Source organism: Excalfactoria chinensis, chromosome 3 (assembly GCF_039878825.1).
Source record: "Excalfactoria chinensis isolate bCotChi1 chromosome 3, bCotChi1.hap2, whole genome shotgun sequence".
Taxonomy (NCBI): Eukaryota; Metazoa; Chordata; class Aves; order Galliformes; family Phasianidae; genus Excalfactoria; species Excalfactoria chinensis.
This window is the reverse complement of record NC_092827.1, coordinates 43,890,534-43,908,165: the sequence shown is the minus strand read 5'-3', so window position 1 is coordinate 43,908,165 and position 17,632 is coordinate 43,890,534. Positions and strand designations below refer to the sequence as shown.

The following is a 17,632-nucleotide window of genomic DNA, read 5'->3' as shown; positions in this document are numbered from 1 at the left end:
AGCATTCCATTGCAGTAGCAGTTTAAGGTGTACTTTTGCATTTTGTCAAGTTTGGTCTCAGCTAGTCTTCTCTATGTAATAACTGGAGATGTGTTGGCACCTCAGTGTATCACTGTTTTCCAGGTATACTTTGCTTTTCAGTACATGAAGTTTAAAGCAGAAAGCCCCCTCTTCTTAGCCTTATCCATCATACCTTTACAAATTATTTCATCCTTGCTTCCTCCAATTGGTAGATCTCTATGCATTGGACAGTTTTCATGTTGTTCTACATTTCAGAAATAAAGAATAACATAGAGAGCGAGGAGACTTGGAAGTCCAAAGTTTCAAGATGTTTTTCCCACCTTCATTTTTAACACAAAGTTGATGGCTCTTTGTTAGTATATAGTTTAAATATTTCTGAGATGGAAAGCCTTATTTCATATTCAGACATTCATAATGTTTATTTGATTAAAGGTTCAGATCACCTTTCAAACTAAATTTAGGCATCCAAAGGTAGGTTTCCAAATTAACTAATAATAGATGACATCAATTGACCTCGCAGATCCCATATTGTTGACTAAAACTATTTCCCATTCAGCAATACCTAAAGACAAATGGATGGCCTTCACTTCTGCAGATTGGCTCAGTTCACCTTCTTCATAAATTTCTTCAACTTGTCTTGTAGAGCTCCATCTAGCAGCCTCCCACCCCTAATGCTTTCCCAAAATATGTGAACCAGCAGTGAGCAAGGCATATTGCTTCACATTTTCTAGTAGCTTATTATGAAGTGGGGCCTCTTGAGCATTTATCACCTCCTTCTCTAGTGATGTTCTGAAACCTTAGATTTCAGACAAGTCCATGATAATTTTGAAGATGACTGAGTGGCTGGGGTTTCTTATTCAAGACTGCTGTATGATCAGTGAAAGCTACTTCTTCCATGTAGCATCCATTATATACTGTGTAGAGGGGGCCCTCCCTCTGGACATTCAACTCTGCATGGGCAGTTTCAGTACCGAAAGGAGTTATGTTTCAATGTCAGCAACTTCCAAATTAGCTTGGACTGGTATCTGGGGTCTAGCTGAACATGGTGGAAAGATGATTAACAGTGATACTGGATTCTCATGCATCTTTAGATAGGAAGGCCAAGAAAAAATTCTTAACAGCTAATGAAAATAAGTTAATTTCAGTTCAGAGTTACACTAGAGCTAACTACTTCCCAACATATGCAGATACTGATTGCATTTCATGACTTGATTTTTCCCATCCCAGTGTGCTTTTCCAGGCTCACTTTGGTTTGGTTGCACTTACTTGATTTCATTTCCCATTCTCCCTCAGTTTACTTTTCCTCGTAGGCTAATTGTAATTTATTGCCTATATTACTGTGCTTTGCATATAACTGTTTCAATTGTAGGAATATCTTTGTATGGATTTTGGCTGAAGACTGTACAGTTAAAACTGATGCTAAGCATTTCTTTCATGAGAGCGAACTAGTGAGAATCTAATCTTGCTTTCTGTACTGTTCTCCTTAATTAGCCTTCGATGCTTTGCATAGAAACATTGTTATACAGATTCTGAGAATGGATATCACTGACTCCAGTGTACTGGGCGCATGCACAGTTACTAGTTAGCTGTTAATTGTTAGAGAGCAATTTTGGTATGAACTTACAGCTAAACAGGAAAAATAGAAATTTTTATGCTGAGTGATTTCTTTTTCTCTAGAAATAGGTTGGAGATGTGAAACTATACTTCTAAATATTTACAGCTGGCATTTCATGCTGTATTTATTGTTTTATAAACAGAAGTAACACTTGCTGATTATTACATAAGAAGACATTAGAGACCTTAAATATATCATCATTCACACTGTTTATTAAAGAAGTCCTTAGATCTAAAGAGTGACAGAGCAGTTCAGTTCAGGAAGATGCCCTGTTTACAAGGGGTACTTCAGATTATTGACTATCATCACAAATTTCAAGTTTTTGTTTTTGATATTCCAAGCTGCATGGAAATTTTTTTTGAAGAATTCATCTTATTATGTTTTCATATTGTACTGGACAATGAGAATGTTTTTTTCTGTCTTTAAGATCATCAGATAATAGGTTCCTTTCTATGTATTTTTCTATAAGGCAATCCCAGGACAAGGGAAAGAAGTAGTAACTGTCTGCTAACTCATTTCAGAAGTCAGTTTAACTGCTTGCTTTATAAAGCTAAACTTGATCATGCAAGAACTCCCAGTACATCCATGAATAAGAAATAAATTTTGACTTATACATTATTTACTGTGGTAAAACTTCTGCAATTTTCATAAGAAAAGAGATTCCAGTTTATTATAAGAAATAAAATTTAATAGTGGATATTTTTCATTATTATATTTCATAATTTTGCTTTTGTATTGTATGCAAGCATCATATTAGCAAAGTCAGACCTGCACTGTTCTGTCATGTTTCTACCAGCTGATGTCAGAACTTAGGTTTCCCTTTTGACAATGTAAAAAATCTAGGGCTTCTAAATGCAATTAGAGTTGTACCTGCTCTACTGGATTCTTGCAGTCCATGGTCTGTATGTGTGCCAGATGTTGTATAGCACTGAACCTTTTTGGAACCTTGTTTCCTTTTTAATAATATGAATAAAACAGTTACACATTTCTTGCAGCTTGAGTGGCGGACAAAGCAGAAGATTTTCTATTGGTAAATAGCAAAGAGTTGAGTTGATTTATCTGCAAAAATTGTTTCAGAGTCATGAGCCTAGTATGCTGTTTTTTTAGATCCTACCCATTCCACACAAATGTAAGTTTTCTTCCTAATGAGAGAAGATAAAATAACATGAATATTGTTTCCTTAGTTTTTATTTGCCTTGGAAGACATGGAAGTTGTTTGGAGTGTGTAACAAAAAGGTAGATGAAATGAGAGCAATATTATGGAAAAGATCACAAACAAACAAACAAACAAAAAAAAAAAAACCAAAACCCTAACAATTAAGTGAATTCTACTCTTCAAATCCTATCAGTAATGCGACAACATTGAGCGAAGTGCTAGGCATTCCTTTGGACATAATATTTCCTCAAAGATTTTTAGCAGTTTGATAGGAAATGAGACCAACTTTTGTTCTTTTGAGGACAAGTACAATAGGACACTATAGCATAAAAGTGTTGTTACTCTGGCAGAAGAACAGAGTTAACAAAAGTAAAATAGCTTTAAGAAAAAGAAAATGATCATGATTCACTACAAAACCTCTTAGAAAATCTTCTATTACCTGTTACAGGCATGTTATTATGATTCATAGTTTGACAATTCATACTATTGATAATTGATATCAAAACTACTTTGTGCAAATGCTCTGTACTCTTTTGTTCAACTAACAATATGCAAACCCCTTCTTATACCACTTAAGATGTTCAATGTTTGAACTCTGAAGTTTCAATTTGATGCTTTTTATAAAACAAAAAATGCTTTAGGATTATCCCCTTGTGTTTCAGGTACCACAGGCATATGTAATAACATATTTTAGTAGGTTTAATTTTAAAACAGCGTTGTTGTTATCTGTTGCTGAAAATCATAATTACATTTCTTCTGTGTACATCCTGAATGACACAAAATTACTATAATTATGTAAAAAAAAAATCAAAAACATGTTTGTTTTTTACAGTAACTTTATATGTCTGACTTTCATGGAAAAGTAAAGGATAAGAATTTCCTTTGGCCTTAATATCAAGCTGTTTGTGTATGTATTTAATGTCAATTTCTGTAGGCTACATCCACTGCAGTAAGCCCTGCAGTGTCTACATGATGATCACAGTAGATGATTTAAGCACCTAACAGGAAGAAAAACAAAAAGAACTTTGGTACATGACATCCCTGTTTAAATAAATTAAATATATATATATATATATATATATATATTAAATATATATATATATATATATATATATACATATACATATACACATACATATATATATATATGCGTGTATATATATATATAGAATGACAGGGTTCTCTGGCCTGGAAACCAGTATCTCAGTCAAATCTCATCCCCAGCAGGATTTTGATCACTGACAAATTCAAACAGGAATCTTCTTTGTATTATTGATCAACAAAAAATAGTATGTAAAATTTTCATCTATTATTTATCGTTTCCTTGACAGGCAGATTAGTTTTTCTTGCATCAACTACTTTCCTACGTTGCTCTCTTGGATAAGAAACTTGTGTATGTGTGACACTGGGGAAACTTTTTTTTTTAAATGAAAACTACCCATTGATCTGGCTATGTTATAGGTTCCAGCTCAGTCAAGGAGCATGGATATGACCAAGGAGAGAAACATCTAGAGAAAGCATTTTATTACATACAGATGTAGTCATGATTCTTAGCTGTGGTAGATTTCTAGCTAACAAACTCAGTGCATTTGACAAGAGGTAGGTACTTGTACATTGGGTGCCTGGGGCTTTACTCACTTCAGTGAGGAGAACATGTCCTACCTAAAACTGCTGTAAGCATAAGGATCCTCTCTGTATGTAGCTTTTGTGTTCTGGATTGGGTGGTAGTGTCAAGTAAGTCATTCAACAAGTGCTGTGTTTGTGAAAAGGAACCCCAAAGGAAATGACAGTAGTAAGAGAAAATAAGATCTTTAAAAGTGTTCTTTTTATGGAACTCCTGTATGAAACCTCTTTTTCTTTTCTCTTATGAGCTTAGTTGTTTTTCTATAAGCACAGAGTTCTAAGTTTACCTCAGAAAAACTTCAGAAAAGCTTCTTTTCTGGTGTTAAGATAATATTCTAAATGTAAAATCCAGAGGATAATTGTAGGAAAGCTACCTCAAAAACTGGGTCACTCATCACTCTTTTTAAGGGAAGCCATATACTGTGAAACATGAAAAATACAGTACTTTGGTAGAAGCGAAAAGAATTTCATTAAACAGCAGACTACATTATGAATTACTGTAATTATTCCAATTCAATTTATTTCCTTGAAAGTTGCTTCTGAAAAATGTTTCTGTGTGTTGAGTCGAGGTCTACAACTCCTACAGGAGAAGAACGGAGGGGCACACACTGATCTTATTTATATGGTAACAGGCAAGACCTGAAGGGATGGCATGGAGCTACATCAGAAGAGGGTTAGGTGGGTCTTAGGTAAAGGTTCTTCACCAAGAGGGTGACTGACCATGAGAAACAGGCCCCCTAGGTCAATGGTCATGGTACTAACATGCTGGAGTTCATGAAATGTTTAGATAGTGCTTTCAGATATTGAGTTTGGATTTTGGGTGGTCCTGAGTGGAGCCAAGAGTTGAATGCAATCATAGAATGGAATTATAGATTTGTTTGAGTTGGATCTTTAAAGATCATCTAGTCCAACTCCTTTGCAATGAACAAAGACATCTATAGATCTTATGGGACGGATAATCCACCACTTCTCTGGGCAATCTGTTCCAGTGCCTTCACTGCCTTCAACATAAAAAAAACAAAAAAACAAAAAAACCTTCCTTATATCCGATCTATTTTTCCCTTTTTATAGTTTGAAACCATGTTGCCTTGTCCTATCCCAACAGACTGCTGGGGAATCTGTCCTTTTCTTTCTTATAGCCCCATCTCTAAATATTGAAAGGCCACTATTAAGTCTCCCTGTAGTTTTCTCAAGGCTGAATGGCCCCATATCTCTCAGTCTGGCTTCATAGGGAAGGTGTTCCTCAAATCACTGTTGTATCCCTTATCTGAATGTGTTCCACCAGGCTTATGTCTCTCTTGTACTGAGGACTCTGCATCTAGACACAGTACTCAATGTGAGGTCTCACCAGTGTAGAGTACAGGGGCAGGGACACTTTCCTTGACCTGCTGGTCATGCATCTTTTGATGTAGCTCTGGATACAGTTGACTTTCTGGGCTGTGAGGGCACATTCCCAGCTTGTGTCCGGGTTACCATCCATCTCCAAGTCCTTATCTGCAGAGCTGAAAAAAAGACTTTGTAGGGGACTGTGTCAAAGGCCTTGTTGAAATCCACATAGATGAGATCAAGGGCTCATTCTTCACTGATGTATCTGCACCACCATAATCGGCCCTTTCCAGCTCAGGATGGAGTATGTTTCTGTGATTCTACCATCTGAAGTAAACACTTTGCTGTTGTTCTTTCTTCCAAAATGCTAATAGCAGGAGAAAATTACTTTATTTGTAACTCTATTTGTACCTTGTGTCCTAATTACTGCCCCAAGTTTTCTTCACAACAATTGCGGAATGCTTTCTTTGTTGCTCTCTCTTCATCTCTACGACATTGATTGTCTTAATCTATAGTACAAAAAGGAACAATTGCAAATTTCTTGTGTCCTCCTTGCTCTTATCTTGCCTGGTCCAAAGTATAGATGCTGAGTGTGCTTACATGCTAATTCAATACTACTTCTCCCCTGGAGAAAAGCTGAATAAAATCTGAAAGTATGAGAAAAGGAACATTTATTTGGTAAATGAAAGCAATGTTTTTTAGGTCAGACACTTATTAATGGAAATCAATGTATCATCACTGACCTCCATAGAGCTATAGCAAATTACATCAGCTCAGAGTCTATATGTAGTAATGATATTTGCATTTGCTAAGGCTTTGAACAAGAGCTGCTATGCTTTCATATGGAACAGATTTTCTGCGCGAGGAGTTCTTAAGACATTCTGTTTGGAGGGTTTGGAGTTTGCTGCTTTTCAGACTTACAGTAATTCTATATGCTATTACTTGTTCTGCTGGGATTTCCTAATTAGCAATGCTGAGCAGGAAGTTGTTTGAATATAATATGAACTGTTGCATCTCTGTCCCTTTAGCACATTTGAAAATGAATCTGTTTGAACAGAACTGTGTATATGGAATTCAATTAAATGACCACATCTGTTGCACCTTAGTTCTTGAATGTGAAAATTTGTCTATTCAAATACTCGTTTGAGAGAAACAATTTGCATAGATATATTTGCAAATAAGCTTACTCTTCTGTCTTTCCAACAAAGCTGGTATGAAATCTTCAAAGTTTTGACCTCTATAGTGTAAGAAAATATTATTCCTAAGTTATTTTCCTTCTTTACTATCTGTTGTTTAAATCTTACTTGACAGCAAATCATTAATTGACCACACAAATGACCACAGGGTTTGTAACTGGTGACTAAGATGAGCTTCAGAAAAACATGAGTCAAAGTTATCTGCTTGTTGTGACAATAATAAGCCCAAGGGCACAACCTTCTGTTCTGGAGAAATAAGATTTAGGTCCTTTGAACCACCTGTCTCTATCAGAAAGAATGAGGGGGAAAAAAGAAGAGCTTTTGGACACAGATGCTCACAAACATTGGCTGAAAAATAGTTTCTGTATACTCTTGAAAATGCTTCTTCTAATAAATAAAACATTCCTTCAAAGTATTATAAACTTGGTAGACTAAACTTGCTTTTCATTTGTCTGTCAAGCCATACATGTACGTGATTGTAACTAACTAAGCTTGTTCTGGAATTCCATTGCCATTGCTTCAGCATTATATCAGGTGTTGCAAGTGTCATCTGTAGCTGTTCAGACCTGGGATCAGGGACTTGGCTATAAATACGTGTATGGTTGATCAGTACTTAATTCAACTCTAGCAGTTACCTTCCCCTTCTGTTTCAAGAAAGCTAGAGGTAGAAGATTTGCTGAAGTTCAGTAGTGTCACTTTAGCTTGAGCAAAAGGGATTAAAAGAACAAGAGTTGGCATTAATGTTTTGGTAGAGTCAACAACTGTTCCCATTTGCTGACATGGAGCTCTCTCTGACATTCAGTCATCTATTGTGGTCTCTGTTATTTGATGCAGATTTTGGCCATTGATGAATTTTTTGGACCACCTAGTGAAGGATCAAAACAATCTGCTTGTCAGTAATTAAAAATGAACTTTAGGGAGAATTGTTAAACAAACAAAAACATGAGCTCTCTCTTCGTAAACACTTGCTTTAGAAAGATGATGTTTTTTATGATGGGTATTCATGATTTTTTTTTTCACTGTTGTCAGTGCCGTTGAATTAATCATAAGCTCAATGATATTTTGTGGTCTTACTAAAACCTGCAAAGCCCAGAGTTAAGTGAGCAGAAAGGACCATCAACTGTCATTAAAAATAAATAAAAATAATAATAATAATAAAAAAAATGTCCTCTTGTTTTAAGGAAAATAGGTTAAAAAAATGAGTATTCTGCATGTCCTCAAAACTTGTGGCTATACGAGCTCATAGTACACATGCAGATCTAATCTGGTGTGTTTTAGATCCATGAGGAAGTAGCAGAGTCTCTGCTTAACTTCTTGCATGGCATTTGATAGTCTTCATGCTAATGTAAGCAGAAAGGGTTCTTCAGGGAAAGGTTCTTCAGGAAAAGGTCTCATAGGATTGTATTTAAGTCTTCATGTCTCCATCTTGTAACTCAGTTTCATGGATAAACCAGGAGATGTTGTGGCTGAAAACTAGATCTGACCAAGTTTTGAGGCCAAACCTCTGAGGCAGCCAGAGAATCTCCACCTTACTTCTGCACAACATTAAAGCATTATCACAAGTGATATTGAGTATTTTTATGGTTTTTGCTCATTTCAAGTTCTTGTGTTGTTCTTACCACCCCAGTGGGATAATACTTACAAGTTTCATTATTAATTCTATTAATATATTACAAAACTGATATAGAATCATAGAATCACAAGGTTGGAAAGGACCTACAGGATTATCTAGTCTACAGCAAACCACTAAACCATATCTCGGAGCTCCTCATCCAGATGCCTCTTGAACACTGCCAGGGATGGTGACTCCACCACCTCCCTGGGCAACCATTTCAGTGCTTGACCACTCTCTGAAAGGAAAAGTTCTTTCTTATGTCCAATCTAAACCTCTTCTGGTGCAACTTCCGGCCATTTCCTTGGTTCCCGTTTGTTGCCTGGGAGAAGAGGCCAAGCCCCCGCCTCATCACAATCTCCCTTCAGGGAGTTGTAGAGTGCAATGAGGTCTCTCCCAGGCTAAACAATACCAGCTCCTTCAGCCACTCCTCATAAGACTTGTGCTTCAGTTTTGTTGCCCTTCTCTGGAGGTGTTCCAGGGCCTCAGTGTCTTTCTTGTAGTGAAGAACACAAAACTGAACACAATACTCAAGATGTGGTTTCACCAGCGTTGAATACAGGGGTATGATCCTACTGATGCCACTATTTCTTAAACAGGCCAGGATGCCATTGGCCTTCTTGGCCACCTGGGCACACTGTCAGCTCGTGTTCAGCTGAGCATCAACCAACACCCCCAGGTCCCTTTCCTCTTCACAGTCATCCAGCCCCTCAACTCCAAGTCTATAGCGCTGCATGGGGTTATTGTGGCCAAAGTGCAGAACCTGGCACTTGGCCTTGTTGATGAGATGCATGAGAAGTAATGTGATTGCTCACTTCACTAACTGGCTTCTAAAAAAACAAAAACAAACAAACAAAAACAAACAAACAAAAAAAACTACAAAAAAAAAAAAAACAACACAAAAATGAAGTGTTTAAGTAGTCTTGATTTAGGTATGTTTAAAAGAAATAGAGAGGAAAGTGTTCATTAAAGTGGAAAAAAAAACACCACAAATGCCCTTGTTCAAGTATTTATCTTCCTTTCTCAGTGAAGCAGATTGTCATCCACTTCCCCATCCTTGAGAATCTTCATTTATCATTTCCTTCTTTTTCATCTATTTTTCTCAAATTTCCTATCAGTTTCAGCTCATAAAACTCCACAAGTAAAAAATAGCAACTGATGGCTGCCTGTTCTGGATCAGTTTTTCTTTACCAGAATACACTGGAAATGAGAATACATTGTTGGGAAACTTACGTAGATCCTGCTGTCAGTCTTTCTCAACCTTTAATGGCATCCATTTCCCCTTTCTTGGAGAAAGAAATGTTTTGTGGGTTGTTTTTTTTTTTGTTTGTTTGTTTGTTTGTTTGTTTTTCCTATTTGTCACTGAAATTCTCAAACTGACTGCATCTTAAACAGCATTAGGTAAAAAAATAATAATCATATATACATGTAAAAATGAAACAGTTAACTCATTATTTTCCTATATTGATACTATTCTCATTCCTCCAGGTAACCACAGAGAATGGGAGACTACCCAAGAGCATGAAGGGTTGTTTGGTTTTTTTTGTAAAATTTTGGTTGTTGGTTTGGTTTTTGTTTTGGGGAGTAGGGATAGGGTGGGGGTTAGGTTGGGTTGTAGTGTTAAGTATAACTCTGGGAAATAACTATTGTATCTCAGTAGGCATGATGCTGATCTCTTTTGTGCTGAAGTAAATAAAGAATAATTTTACCAATGTGAGTACAGTCACATCAGTAAAATTCTAGTGGGAGTATAGAATATGGCACAGTATCTCTGTAAAGAATAATGAAAGAGTGCAGTGGGAATTGCTGTTCCTTTGTATCTCTGCAGGAAATCAGTTGAATTTGGCATTTTAAATGGTTGAATAAAAGAAACTTCTGATTTTAATTAATCAGAGCTGACTTAATTAATCTAATATGTGATAGGAGATCACTGCGAAATTTCAACCATGTCATCTTATACTGGACTGAATACCTTTGGTCTGGAAGGGAAAGACACTTTTCAAGTCAACTTTAATATGATAATGGTTGGTAGCGTTTGGGCAGGGATGGGAACTGGCATAAAAGCAAACTGAAAATAAAGACTGCTGCATTGTCTCAAACACAGCTGTTATACAGTACAGAGCAATTATTTCTTTCTGTGTTTATTAAGGAAACCAGGAAACAGCAAGTTAACTTTGTTAGTGCAAGCAACTTTTCAGCATTCTTCACAGCTGACAGCATCTTCTTTCAGAGTACAAAATCAACTTCTGAAAAAGTGGCCATTTCACTTGTTTTTTCAACTGACTGATAAACGATGGGCTGCTTTAATGGATTGTGTATATACAAAGTGCATATGTACCCACAACACTGTCTCATGCAGTTGTCCTTCAGCATGCCCATGGAAAACTCTTGTTTCTCCACCAGTTGTGGATCTGGCACAGTGCTAGCTGCAGCAACAGAGAGGAGGGGTCTGCAGGCAAGATGCTGAGATCAAAAGATGCTGCCTTCGGGCAAGGGAGATTAAATCAGATCCCAGGAGGTTCAGTACATGATTAGATTGTTTTCACTGTCTGCCTGGAAACATGCTAATGTTATTTCCAACCAGATATGTTGAGGAGATGGGAAGCTGTTGAAAACATGGATGAAAGAAGCAGGTCACCCACTCAGATTAATATTTTCCAGTTCTAATATATATTTACTGTATATGTTTAGCAGCTTAAATATGTTTCGGCTCATTATAGGGCTCATCATAAAAATTTAGCTCTTTTTATGATTTTCTTGTGCTTGACAAATTTTATCCCAAAATGAGGGGAAAAACAAACAAACAAACAAAAATTGTGAAAAAGCCCTGAAAAGATAAGCCACAGTGATATTTGCATTGAGAACATATTTACTGTTTAAATCTAAAGTTTAAAACTTGTACATCTTCTGAAGTCAGCTTAATTCTGCAAACAGTACAATTAAGTTTGAATGAGATTGAATTCCTCTGAATAGCTCAGGGCATCGAGTCTCTTTGGATCGTGTGTATGCAGTCTGGTTTGAGACTTGCAGTGTAGAGTTCACTCAGAAAAATAAGAAACTCTGCAATGGTATTTATTCTGTTAGAAAAACAAGCATTCCTGCTCATTAAAGCCTCCTAACCAATTTTCCGAAGAAAGCAGGGTAGTCAAGGTTGTCCTACTGAGCTTTGAATACTTCCAGGGATGAAGATTCCATAACCTATTCAGGCAGCCTGCTGGATCTGACCACCTTGTTGGTGATTTTTTTATTAAAGAAGAACATGCTCTGCTGAATGTTGTGACAAATACTACGTATTTTCCTACCTTTGGGGATAGTATGGTTATGTCTTCTCCATGCCCTCCCCTTATATGACTGACATCTACAGTTAGGTCGCCAGGGTTGGAAAAGACCCATAAAATCACCCCGTCCAACCATCCACCCATCACCAATAGTTCTCACTAAACCGTCAACACAGTATCCAAACATTCCTTGAATACCTCCAAGGTCGGTGACTCCAACAACTCCCTGGGCAGCTCGTTCCAGAGCCTGACCGCTCTTTCAGTCTTATGATAGCATATGCAAACTTTACTTTCTTCATCTTGCCCAGAAAGAGTTAGTGTTATGAATACAAGTATCTGAATGCATAGAAATGTATAAATTATGAGAAATATCTTCAAATACTTCAATTTTTAATATGGGCACCTAAACTACAGTCATTAAATCTTTGGAGTGGGATGTCTATTTGCAGTGTGCTGATGAGTATGTGTGAGTCCCACTGGCCCCTTTCATCTTCTCATTGTCAAACAAAGCTGCCAAGGATCAATATCTGCTGTGGCCTTCCCTTTCCAGCAAGCATGATGTAGCATTGCTGTCAGGGCTATGATGTGATAGATGTCATAGATTCATCTAATTGTTGTGTCTTTTTACACCATCTCTCATGTTAGTGTGATAGAAAACCATGTCTGTGCACACAAACATGGATGCACTGGCTGTTCCTTTATCTGACTCACATAGAAAGCACTGTCCTCTCAACAAATCCATGTTGCTCTTGTGTCTTCCGTGGAATCTCCCTCAAGAGGAAATTTTCTATTTATTTCCCCTATGAACTAGTGATTTCTTCATATGACAGTTCTTCAGCTGCTCTAGCTGGCTGTACAATTGGGCTACTGTGCTGAGTTTACCTTAGCAGAGTAGCTACTCTTGTCCCAGGTAACAATCTGTACCAAAAACCAATTGCATAGCTAGTGCACAAGAAATTATATCAAGTGAACGTGATATATATGTATTGTGTATATGGTCTATATAGGAAATGTGGTGTATTAGAGGTACATGCATGTTCTCTTGTCACACTTTGAATTGTACTTAGGTATAAGTGAGGTTTCTCTGTTACACACAACACTTTTGGAAGGTATTTTGAGACAGCGCATATGTGTTTTTCTTCTAAAACCAGCATTATTATAATACCATTCTTTTAGTGTAGACTAAATACTTACTGCATATTTTACCTAAATGTGTAAATGTGTATATATATATGTGTGTGTGTCTATATATATATATATATATATATATATAGTTTACTGTTAGGTTTTTTTTGTTGTTTTTTTTTTTTTACTTGCAATGCAGGAAACAGCTTAGAGCACACCTAAGTGCAAAAACCTATGCAGAACAAATGACTCCACTTGAATAGTTTTTAATGAGACAATATCCTTTGCTTTGAATTCAACAAGCTTTTGGAATGCTTTAAAATCACTGAGTGACTGTTTGGTCTCTTAATAGAGAGGAATGATATATCTATACCAATCAGTTACTCTCTTCAGGCTCAGTTTGTCTCCTATCCTGTCTTTCTACTAAGCGAATGGAGGAAAGTTAGAAGGCATTTTGTTAGGGCATATGGAAGAGTGTGAAGAACACAGCTGATTGGATTAAGCTTGAACAACTATGTAGAACAGGAAGTATCAAACCTGACAAGATCTAGTCCCTATCTCATGTAGGGAGTGATGCCCAGAAGATCTATGGCCAAGATGACTCCCAAGTTTCTTTAGGGGTGAAAGTAAGACCCAGTAGCAATTCATAAATCAGTAAATGAGGCTTTGAGCACATATATCAATTTGATCCCTAAAACTTTTTTCCTAATGAAAAGACTCTGGATATATCTGAGTGTATCTAGCTTAGAATACAATCAGCTATTTGTATGGGATCAGTTACACAACAGTTTTTGTTGGTATTTGCTGGAATTAATCCTACTGCCATGGGGGAAGAACAAGAAATTGGGTGTACTGTGTCCCTTTGACCTGTTAGAGAACTGTTCCATGAGCACGAATCTGAGAGGGTACACTGCTGACTTATCAAAGTATAAGGTACAGTGGGTAAATAAACGCACATTGAAAACATGCAGTCACTAAAAGAAGTAATGTTCTCATTAACACAAAGAGTTCACTGAAGATAATAAATAAAAGAATAAGTAATAATATTCCACAGCTTAACTTGATTTTTTCCTTCACTTAAATTGTTTACAATAAATAAACTGATGACATTTGTGATTATGTATAATTACATATACTGATATTTGCATATATTCCACAGGTTGAAATGTGCCCCTAATTGGTAGATCTGTCATTCCTAAGACTTATTGTTTATAATCAATATGAGATTTCATCACATAACAGAAAATAAATACCATTACTAAATCTGAAAACAATCTATTCTTGGCAGAATATGTGTGTTCATTTAAAATGAACAGTATCCATTTTGTAAATAAGTCTACATACTGTCAACACGTTATTGACTAGTCTCCCTGAGTCTAATGGGAAAACAGTCCATTCTGCAATTACAGATTGACTATAAAATAGTAAGACTTTTAGCAACATTATTCTTAGGGTGATTGACTGATGCCTTGGAAAACTATAAGGTACTTACTTTATATATCACACTTATGGGAAAGAAGGGAAATGTACGTATGAATATTTCCTCCAAAAGTATTTTAAAATCCCCCTTCATTATCTCTAAGTTCTCTAAGATAAAGAAAACTGCCAAAGCATGAACCTTAAAATGCATCTTATGTTCCTTGTGATCAATTTAGATGAAAATTCTTTAATTTAGAGCATGACTTAGCTGTGAGAAGACAAGAGCTCTTGAGAGCTCCCTCTTACAACTTTATCCCATTTCTTTCCCTCATTGTCTGTATCATACATACATGCAACGGAAAATGTTGTTTGGATCTAATGCTACAACTCATACCTGAATATATCAAATGATGTGCTTCTGATTTCCAGAAATCTGAGAAAGGAGTATGTTTGTCTTCTTCACGTGATTGATAAGCTTATTTCCAGGGAGAATTCATATTCTTTGCCTACAGGTCATTATTTTTTTCAATATTTTTTTTTTCAGTGGTGGTTTTGGTTTTTGTTTGGATTGTTTGTTTATTTGTTTGTTTTTCTTTTTGTTTTCTGGAGACAACCTATCAGTTGTCAAAGATGCTGTTCACAAAATTATTAACACTGAGCAGTAGTTGAGATGCATTTTGCTAGTTATTTTTGTTGAACTCTATGAAACAGCTATCAAAAGAGAGCTTTGGGGAATTATTAGTTTAGTCTAATACAGGAGCTGAAGTAACTGTATCATTTTAATAAACTGGTGCTTTTTGGCCACTGATTTACTTATATTTAAAGACAATCTCAATCTGAAACCATTTATTGATAAATTATTATTGAAGAGATGTTTTCTGACACAAAAGCTAAAGCATTGCAAGTCTTGTATCATACAGTCAACTGCAGACAGAAGTAAGCTGCTTTTAAGCCAAGTAAGTAGTTTAGTTAATGCTGATGGAAATTAAAAAGGATGAAAAAGAGGTCTGTGTTTTCCTAAACTAATACTGGATTCTACAGGTTCTACATTGCACATTTCTACAAATACACATTGCGTATTTCTTCATTCTTTAGTTAGGACACCAAACATGCAAAAATAAATAAATAAATAAATAAATAGTTTCAAGTGTTCAAAAGCATCTTTCGCTTGTTAGACTCCCACCATACTGAAAGGAATTCAGCTGGCTCATACTTCTTACCATTTATGTCGAAAAGTTTTGATTTAATTATCCTTCTCTACTTGGAAGTGTTTTATTCCTGAGTAATAAAATAGTTACAGAGTTAATGTCTTGGCAATTCACATTGACATCTAGGATTTTGAGAGCTTAACTTTATTAAAAAATGTAGATGTATTTGTTCCTAAAATTGGGAATTGGAAGATAAGGAGGGAGAAGACTGAAGTTAAATATCATATTAACATTTGCATCTGTGTCGCAGTTCTTCAATATGGAGGCATAGTTAGACTATAAAAATCTACAGTTTATATAGAAAAAAAATGAAAAAGTCAAGAAAAGTAAAACAGTTCTCACTAAACATCGCTAACATTTTCCCCAGATGGATCTGACATTGTTCTCAGTATAAAAGCAATCTTCCCAGTGATTTATGAAATGGCTGTAAAATAATTTTCTGGTCAATGTCAAGAGTAAAAGTCAGCAGAGTACTAGTATAAAGTATAGTACATTACCTCTTGTGAGTGAAGTTCTAGCATTTTGTTTTCTGACTTAAAAATATGTGTAACTTACTATTTTCTGTCTTTGGGAATGTGGTGTTTTTTTTTTGTTTGGTTGGTTTTTTGGGTGGGGGCAGGGGGTAGGGGGTGTGGGGGGGGCAGGATGTCTTACTGTTACGAAACACATTTGCTGTAATATTCCTTCCAATTCCCCTTCCTCCCAAACATGTGCTCTAGATGCCCATCTGCCAATGTATGCATGATGTTGGGACAGTACTTTCAAAACCTTGAGGTGGCAAGAACTACCAGTGGGGCTTTTCTGTAAAAAATTTCTTTTCAGTCTGAAAGACTGCTGTATTTTTTTTATTTTTTATTTTTTTTATTTTATCTTTATATTTTTTTTCAAATGTATAAGAAGTAATCTTCTCTTTTTGTACAGGCTCAGCAAGTTGTACACCGTTTCATCAGACATGCGTGATCTTTCCACCTGCATATCTGGAGCTGCTTTATGCCTTCACTGGTCTTTTCAGTAACTACTAAAAACTTCTTGAGACTGAACACTGGAACAGATGAGTTAAATTCTTCTTGAATATTCTTTGTTGGAAGTGGATGTTTTGGACTTTCTGAATGTGCATAAGGACACAAAGGTTAGTATCCTTCTTAGAAGTTTCAGGAATGATTCACTTAACCATTTCTAGTGCAGACTATATTTCAATTTGTTGCTTATTTGTTGCTACAGATCAAAAAAATGGTGGTTGACATCACATATATGCCTGAGACTGTGCTTTAAATTACCACTAAATAAATTTAGGTAGAGAGCTAATCCAACTTAGAGTCTTCTGTATGACTTGCTGGCAGACAAGAGCAAGTTCTATCCATGCTCCAAGCTTTATTACCATAAATCATTTCTGCAGTATTTCTTCTAAGTGTGGATTTAGTTCATGGCAATCACATTCATCTGATTTATAACTTACGAAAGATGAGGAGGAGAGATTGTACTTATCTATGCTCGCAAGACAGCCCTTATTTAGACTTCTGCCCAAATGTGTGCTTAGTCAAAGGAATGCTGAAGATGTAGATAAACATAAAAGCACTTCCTCATATCAGCTATCTACTTCCTGGAAGTTGTGAGATTCTAATAAAATGCATTGTCTATTTGTCAATTTCAGTTAAAATATCACATAATCTATGGTATGATCTTATCATCTCTCTGCTATCACAGGAAATAACTCTCAAATAGAATAGTTTAATGACTTGATTCTGTATGACTGAAAAAAAAACTGAAGAAACTTGTGCAAACAGATATGTGCTCAGAAGGATGGTGAAGTGTGTGTGTGTGTATCAAGTGATGCCTCAGACACATAACTGACAAGCAATGTAGCAAGATCATAAAGATACATCAGGACTTTTAACACCATAACATTATGGGGAGAAAAAAAAAAAAAAAAAAAAAAGGCAATGTTTATAATGATGTGGATAATGCTATGTACTGTAGATCTGCACTGCATGGGAGTAAGGGGGTATAAGCCTTTTCAGTTTTCTCTCTTAATAGCTTCTTATTTGAGTTGATG

The 17,632-nt window shown here is 36.0% G+C and overlaps 1 protein-coding gene across 4 annotated transcripts in view; it reads left to right on the top strand.

The window, feature by feature from the left end:
* Positions 1–17,632, top strand: part of HS3ST5 (heparan sulfate-glucosamine 3-sulfotransferase 5) — a 184,424-nt gene that overhangs the window by 77,456 nt on the left and 89,336 nt on the right. For all 4 annotated transcript variants that reach the window (XM_072333395.1, XM_072333396.1, XM_072333394.1 and 1 more), the window contains exon 2: positions 16,501–16,708. The gene's annotated coding sequence lies outside the window, so the exon portion shown is untranslated. The remainder of the gene's footprint in view (positions 1–16,500; positions 16,709–17,632) is intronic.